Below are 7,025 nucleotides of genomic sequence, written 5' to 3'. Positions count from 1 at the left end.
TATATATATACATTTTAACATTTCATCCTATACAGTTTGACACTATTCCCTCTATGTATACTTCTTCTAGCTATTCTGATGATGATAACAATTTTGAAGAGTTACCAACATCATCTTTTCTTATAGGAATACAAATCATTTGAACTCATTGGGTCCTTTAAAAATGTTTTTTTTTTGTTTTTCCCCCTTTCTTAATTATCTTTTGTTGATTTTTTTGAGTTCTGTGTTTGGACATCAAATTTCCTGTTTAAGTCTGGTCTTTTCTTTATGAATGCTTGGAAGTATTATTTTTTATTAAATGACCATACTTTCCCTTACAAGATATAGTCAGTTTTGCTGTGTGGTTGATTCTTGGTTGTAGATGCAGTTCCCTTGATTTCTGGAACATCATATTTCATGACTTCTGGTCCTTCAGTGTAGGTGCAGTCAGATCCTGTGTTATCCTAACTGTGGTTCCATGGCATCTGAATGACTTCTTCTTAGCAGCTTGTTATATTTTTTCCTTAGTCTGGTAGTTCTTGAATTTGGCTATAACATTCCTGGGCATTGTCAATTGGGAATTAAATGTAGGAAGGGATCTGTGGATTCTTTCAGTCTTCACTTTTCCTTCTTATTCAGATTGTCAGGGCAGTTTTTTTTTTTGGATTATTTCCTGTATGATGATGTCCTGGCTTTTCCTTTTGTCATGATCTCTCAGTAGTCCAATAATTCTCAAATTGTCTCTCCTCAATCTGTTTTCCAGACCTGAGATTTTGTCAATGTGGTATTTCACGATTTCCTCAATTGTTTCATTCTTTTGATTTTGTTTTATAGATTCTTGCTGCCTTGTGAAGTTATTTGCTTCTAGTTGTTGGATTCTAACTTTTAAAGAATTAATTTCATACACTATTTTACTAGGCCATTTTCCCCAAGTCTATTCCATTGACTTCTTTTTCTTAGTACCATATTTTTTAGCTATTCCAAATAGTTTAATAAAAATTCTTTGCAAGGCATTTAAAACACCAATTTGTGAGGAAAAAATTCATTGGAGAGAGAGAATACAGAATGCAGGTGGCCTTGGAACTGAGGAAATTTCTTGATTGGCCACTTCTGATCAGCCTTATCTTGCTCTGTAATCTCATATTTCTTTTTTTTCTGTGTCAAAAATCTCTCCTTTTTGGTGTTTAGTCTTATACAGCCTCTTCTTCTTGAAGTAAGCATTAGTAAGATGATTTGGAATTTTTACACCAGAAATGTTAACCTTGGTAGAGGTGGTAATGATTACTTTCTGATGGGTCCTTTGCAGAGGAATACAGTTGATGGTCAAAGGTCCGGTGACCAGTATAGCAAACCACTTGGTTCTCCTTCAGGAAAATCACTTGCTTGCCCCTATGGCTGACAGTGAGCATGATCAGAATTGTTCCTGGGTTGATATTAGACCAGAGTCTCCTTACATGCTGGCTGAAGTACTTTTTGCCAAGCCTTAGGAGCTTTCTAGGCACATTCTCAGTAGGATAATACCTGGACATTTTCCAAATCTTTACCACACGGGTTTCTCTATTCTTATAACCACCAATTGGCTTTGAGGTAATGGCAGGCACCTTCTCTTTCTTCTTCCTTTCAAACTGGGTTTTTGGTGCAGCATATTTCCACTTGTTAATGGCTCCCTGGAATACATAGCTGACCTTGAGTACCTGTGTTCTGACTGCAATGCTTTTGAGGTTTTTTCACCACCTTTCCAGCTACATCTTACTTTTTGTTATTTTCCTTCTTTTCCTTTTTGACTTTATTTTCTTTTGGTCCTTCCAAGTATTTTTATTCACCATTTTGAGAGACAGGTAAGAGCTACCATGTTGATGATCCCCAGGTACAGTTTAAGATCTAGTACTGCTAGGCCTCCATCCGCAGTTTTTCCCACTGGTTCCCTTGATATTCTTGATCTTTTGTTCTTCCAAATGAATTTTGTTATAATTTTTTTCTAATTAAAAAAAGATTTTTGGTAGTTGATAGATATGGCACTGATTAAGTAAATTAATTTGGGTCGGATTTTCACTTATTATATTAGCTCATACTACCTGTGAGCAATTAATGCTTTTCCAGTGGTTTAGATCTAGTTTTAATTTTGTGGAAAATGTTTTGTAGTTGTGGCCATATAATTCCTGTGTTTGTCTTGGCAAATAGATTCCAATATATTTTATATTGTCTAGGATGATTTTAAATGGAATTTCTCTTTCTAATTCTTGCTGCTGAGTTGTGTTGAAAATATAGGAAAATGCTGATGATTTATGTGGGTTTATTTTTTTGTACTGAAACTTTGCTAAAGTTGTTGATTATTTCCACTGGCTATTTAATTTCCTAGGATTCTTTCATCTTTCATCTTTAATCATATCATTGGCAAAGAGTGATAGTTTAGTCTTCTCATTGCCTACTTTAATCCCTTCAATTTCTTTTTTCCTCCAATTGCTACCCCTTGTAATAGGGTGATATTGGGGATGGGATATCATGGTTAGTATTGGGCCAGTATCAGAAGGTTAACTATGGTTTGGGAAGGCCAACAGAATCCAGTAAAGGAAGAGTCTGGTCTGGGAACCATACACAGATAACAAAACACAGTAACTCAAAGTGTATTTTATTAAAGTAAGGAAAGGTTGAGAGAGTACTGAGATTACTAACTAAAGTACTCAAAATCTAAAAGCCTTCATGTGAAGAATCTTCTTAGAGTTAAGTTCCTACACTATCTCCCTGATATACTAAACTGTAATCCAAGTCCCTGTATAACTAGTCTGCCCTAACCTTCTTGGTGTTATGGGTAATACTGGCAAATACCAGATCAAACAGAGATCCAAGGACAGATCCTAAGACCAGGTGAACTTGGACCTTACATTACAGACAGCTGCAGATGACATAGGATGGAGATAGCTTCCTCGGATCTTCTTCAGGACACACAGCACCAAACCAGCAACACAGCAGTAACACAGGATTGGGTCAAACTTCCAGGACTTGACATCCACACATTCAAGGATCAAATCCAGAGAGAGAAGGACAGCCTAATAGTCCCTGAGATTTTTTTAGCTTGACCCTCCTTTCCAAGATTCCAGAATTCTCTCTTCTGCTAGTATCATGCCAATGTGTTCTGCAAACCTAAACTCATCTTTTCCTTTTAACACCCTAGCATTTCTAGTACAACATTAAATAATAGAGATGATAATGGGCATCCTTGCTTGACTCCTGATATTATTGGGAAGGCTTATAATTTGTCCACATTGCAGATAATGCTTGCTGATGGTTTTAAATATATACTGTTTATTATTTTTAGGAAGGGCTTATCTATTCCTATACTTTCTAGTGTTTTCATTTGAAATGAGTATTGTATTTTGTCATAGGCTTTTTCTGCCTCTATTAAGATAATCATGTGATTTCTATTGGTTTGATTATGGTCAATTATGTGGATAGTTTTCCTAATGTTAAACTTTCCTTCCATTCTTGGTATAAATTCTACCTAGTCATAGTGAATAATCCATGTAAGAATTTGCTGGAGTCTTTTTGGTACTATTCTATTTAAGATTTTTGCATCTATCAAGATAATAGATATATCTATCTATTAAGGAGATTCGTTTGTAGTTTTCTTTCTCTGTTTTTGGTCTGCCTGGCTTTGGAATCAGTACCATATTTGTGTCATAAAAGGAATTTGGTAAAACTCCTTTGCTTATTTTGTCAAATAGTTTGCATAGTACTGGGATAAATTGTTCTTTAAATGTTTGGCAGAATTCACTTGTGAATCCAACTATCCCTGGGAATTTTTTCTTAGGGATTTCCTTGATGGCTTGTCCAATTTCTTTTTCTGAGGAGGGATTGTTTAAGTATTCTATTTCCTCTTTTGATAATTTTTTGATAATTTTGATAAGGAAGTTTATATTTTTATAAATATTCACCCATATCTCCTAGATTGACACATTTGTTGCAATATAGTTAGGCAAAATAGTTCTTAATAAATACCTTAATTTCTTTTTCATTAGAGGTGAAATCACCTTTTTCAGCTTTGATACTGTTCATTTGATTTTTTTCTTTCTTTTTTATTATTTTCTTTTTTTTTCAAAGTATCAGCTCCTTCTCCTGTTTATTTTAGGATTTCCTATTTAGCATTTATCTGGGGATTTTTAATTTGTTCTCTTTCTAGTTTTTTTTTAATTTTAAAATTTTATTTAATTAATTATTTTAGAACATTTTCCATGGTTATAGGATTCATGTTCTATCCCTCCCCTCCTCACACCCTCTCCCATAGCTGACACACTTTCATTGGGCATTAGGTGTGTCATTCATCAAGACCTATTTCCATATTGATATTTGTGCTAGCATACTCATTTTGAATCAATATCCCCAAATATATCACCATCCTCCCATGTGATCAGGCTGTTCTTTTTTTTTGTGTGTGTTTCTACTCCCACAATTCTTCCTCTGAACATGGATAGCTTTCTTTCTCATAGGTCCCTCATAGTTTTCCTGGATCATTGCATTGCTGCTAGTAGAGATGTCCATTACATTTTACCACAGTATATCAGTCTCTGTGTATAATGTTCTCCTGCTTCTGCTCCTTTCACTCTGCATCAATTCCTAGAGGTCATCCCAGTTCACATGGAATTCCTCCAGTTCATTATTCCTTTGAGCATGTCAGAAGTTTTTGTTATAAAGATTTTTTGTTCCTTCCCTTCTAATTCTGGTTGCATTTTTTTTGTACAAAATCTTTTTAATTTAATGTAACCAAAATTATTTATTGTACATTTTGTAATTTTTTTCTAACTCTTTCTTGGTCTTAAAATCTTTTCTTTTCCAAAGATTTGACAAATATACTAATCTGTGTTCACCTAATTTCTTTATAGTTTCCTTCTTCGTCGTCAAGTCATTCACCCATTCTGAGTTTATCTTGGTTTTGGGTATGAGATGTTGATTTAAACCTCATTTCTTCCATATTGTTTTCCAATTTTCCTAGAAGTTTTTTTTTCAAATAGTGGGGTTTTGTCCCCAAAGCTGGGATCTGTGGAATAGTCATAGACTGTCTTGCTGAGGTCACTTACCCCAAGTCTATTCCACTGATCCTCCCTTCTGTCTCTTAGCCAGTACCCTATTGTTTTGATGACTGCTGCTTTATAGTATACTTTAATATCTGGTACTGCTAGGCCACCTTCCTTCACATTTTTTTTTCATTATTTCTCTTGATATTCTTGATCTTTTGTTCTTCCAAATGAACTTTGTTACAGTTTTTTCTAATGCAATAAAATAGTTTTTTGGTAGCTTGATAGGTATGGTGCTAAATAGGTAACTTAATTTGGGTAGAATTGTCATTTTTATTATGTTAGCTCATCCTACCCATGAGCAATTAATGTTTTTCCAATTGTTTAGATCTAGTTTTAATTGTGGGAAAAGTGTTTTGTAGTTGTGTTCATATAATACCTGTGTATGTCCTGGCAGATAGATTGCTAAGTATTTTATTTTGCCTAGGGTGATTTTCAAAGGCATTTCTCTTTTTAACCCTTGCTGCTAAGATGTTTTGGAAATATATAGAAATGTTGATTGATGTAGGTTTATTTTGTATCCTGCAACTTTACTAAAGTAGTTGATTATTTCTACAAGCTTTTTATTTGATTCTCTAGGATTCTTTAAGTAGCAAAGAGTGATAGCTTGGTCTCCTCATTGCCTATTTTAACACTTAATTTCTTTTTCTTCTCTAATTCCTACTGCTAGTGTTTCTAGTACAATTTTAAATAATAGAGGTGATAATGGGCATCCTTGTTTCACTCCTGATCTTATTTGGAAGGCTTCTAATATATCCCCATTGCAGATGATGCTTGCTGATGATTTTACATATATACTGTTCATTATTTTAGGAAAGCCTCTTCTATTCCTATACATTCTAGTTTTTCTTTTTTATTAAAGCATTACTTTCTGTCTTAGAGCCAATACTATGTATTGGCTACAAGGCAGAAGAGTGATAATGCCCAGGCAATGGGGGTTGTGACTTGCCTAGGATCACACAGCTAGGAAGTGTCGGAGCCCAGATTTGAACCTAGGGCCTCCCATCTCTAGGCCTGGCTCTCAATCCACTGAGCCACCCAACTCCCCCCTTTCTAATTTTTTTTTTAATGGGAATGGTTGTTATATTTTGTCAAAGGCTTTTTCTGCATCTTTTGTGATAATCATGTGATTTTTGTTGGTTTGCTTGTTGATATGGTCAATTATGTGGATGGTTTTCCTAATATTGAATCCTCCTTGCATTCCTGGTATAAATCCCACCTGATCATAATGAATAACCATAGTGATCACTTGCTGGAGCCTTTTTGCTAGTATTATATTAAATAATTTGCATCTATGTTCATTAAGGAGATTGGCCTGTAGTTTTCTTTCTTTGCTTTTTGTCTGCCTGGCTTTGGAATAAGTAACATATCCGTTTCATAAAAGGAATTTTGTAGAACTTGTTCTTTGATTATTATGTCAAATAGTTTGTATAGTATTGGGATTAGTTGTTCTTTGAAAGTTTGATAGAATTCACTTGTGCATGCATCTGGCCCTGGGGATTTTTCCTTAAGGAGTTCTTTGATGGTTTGTTCAATTTTTTTTTCTGATACTGGATTTTCGAAGCATTCTATTTCTTCTGCTCTTAATCTCGGCAATTTATATATATTTTTTAATGCAAAAGATTTCTTTAATCCATCCTCCCTATTCTTTTATATTTAATCAGTTTTTAGGTTCTGTTGATTTTACCCCTGCAGTGTTCCAAATACATACATTCCTCTTCATACCCATTACCACCGTCCTCATAACCACTTGCTTAGACTACTTCTTTTTTAAAAATAAATCTTAATTTCTTTTTACATTGATTAAAATTTCCACCTATATGCTACGCTCCCCAGAGCCATTTCTTATAACAAATACATTTTTTTAACATTTATTAATATACATTTTTAACATGGTTACCTGATTCATGCTCCTCCTATCCCCTTCACCCCCACCCCACCCCCCGCACTCCCCCCACCCATGGCCGATGCGCATTT

The 7,025-nt window shown here is 34.6% G+C and overlaps 1 pseudogene; it reads right to left on the bottom strand.

Moving 5' to 3' along the window:
- Positions 1-993: 993 nt before the first annotated feature.
- LOC123254734 lies at positions 994-1,805 on the bottom strand (annotated as a pseudogene).
- Positions 1,806-7,025: the final 5,220 nt, after the last annotated feature.

This window comes from Gracilinanus agilis, unplaced genomic scaffold (assembly GCF_016433145.1).
Source record: "Gracilinanus agilis isolate LMUSP501 unplaced genomic scaffold, AgileGrace unplaced_scaffold31210, whole genome shotgun sequence".
In the NCBI taxonomy this organism is placed as follows: Eukaryota; Metazoa; Chordata; class Mammalia; order Didelphimorphia; family Didelphidae; genus Gracilinanus; species Gracilinanus agilis.
Note: the sequence above shows the minus strand (reverse complement) of the source record. Positions and strands in the feature narration are given on the sequence as shown.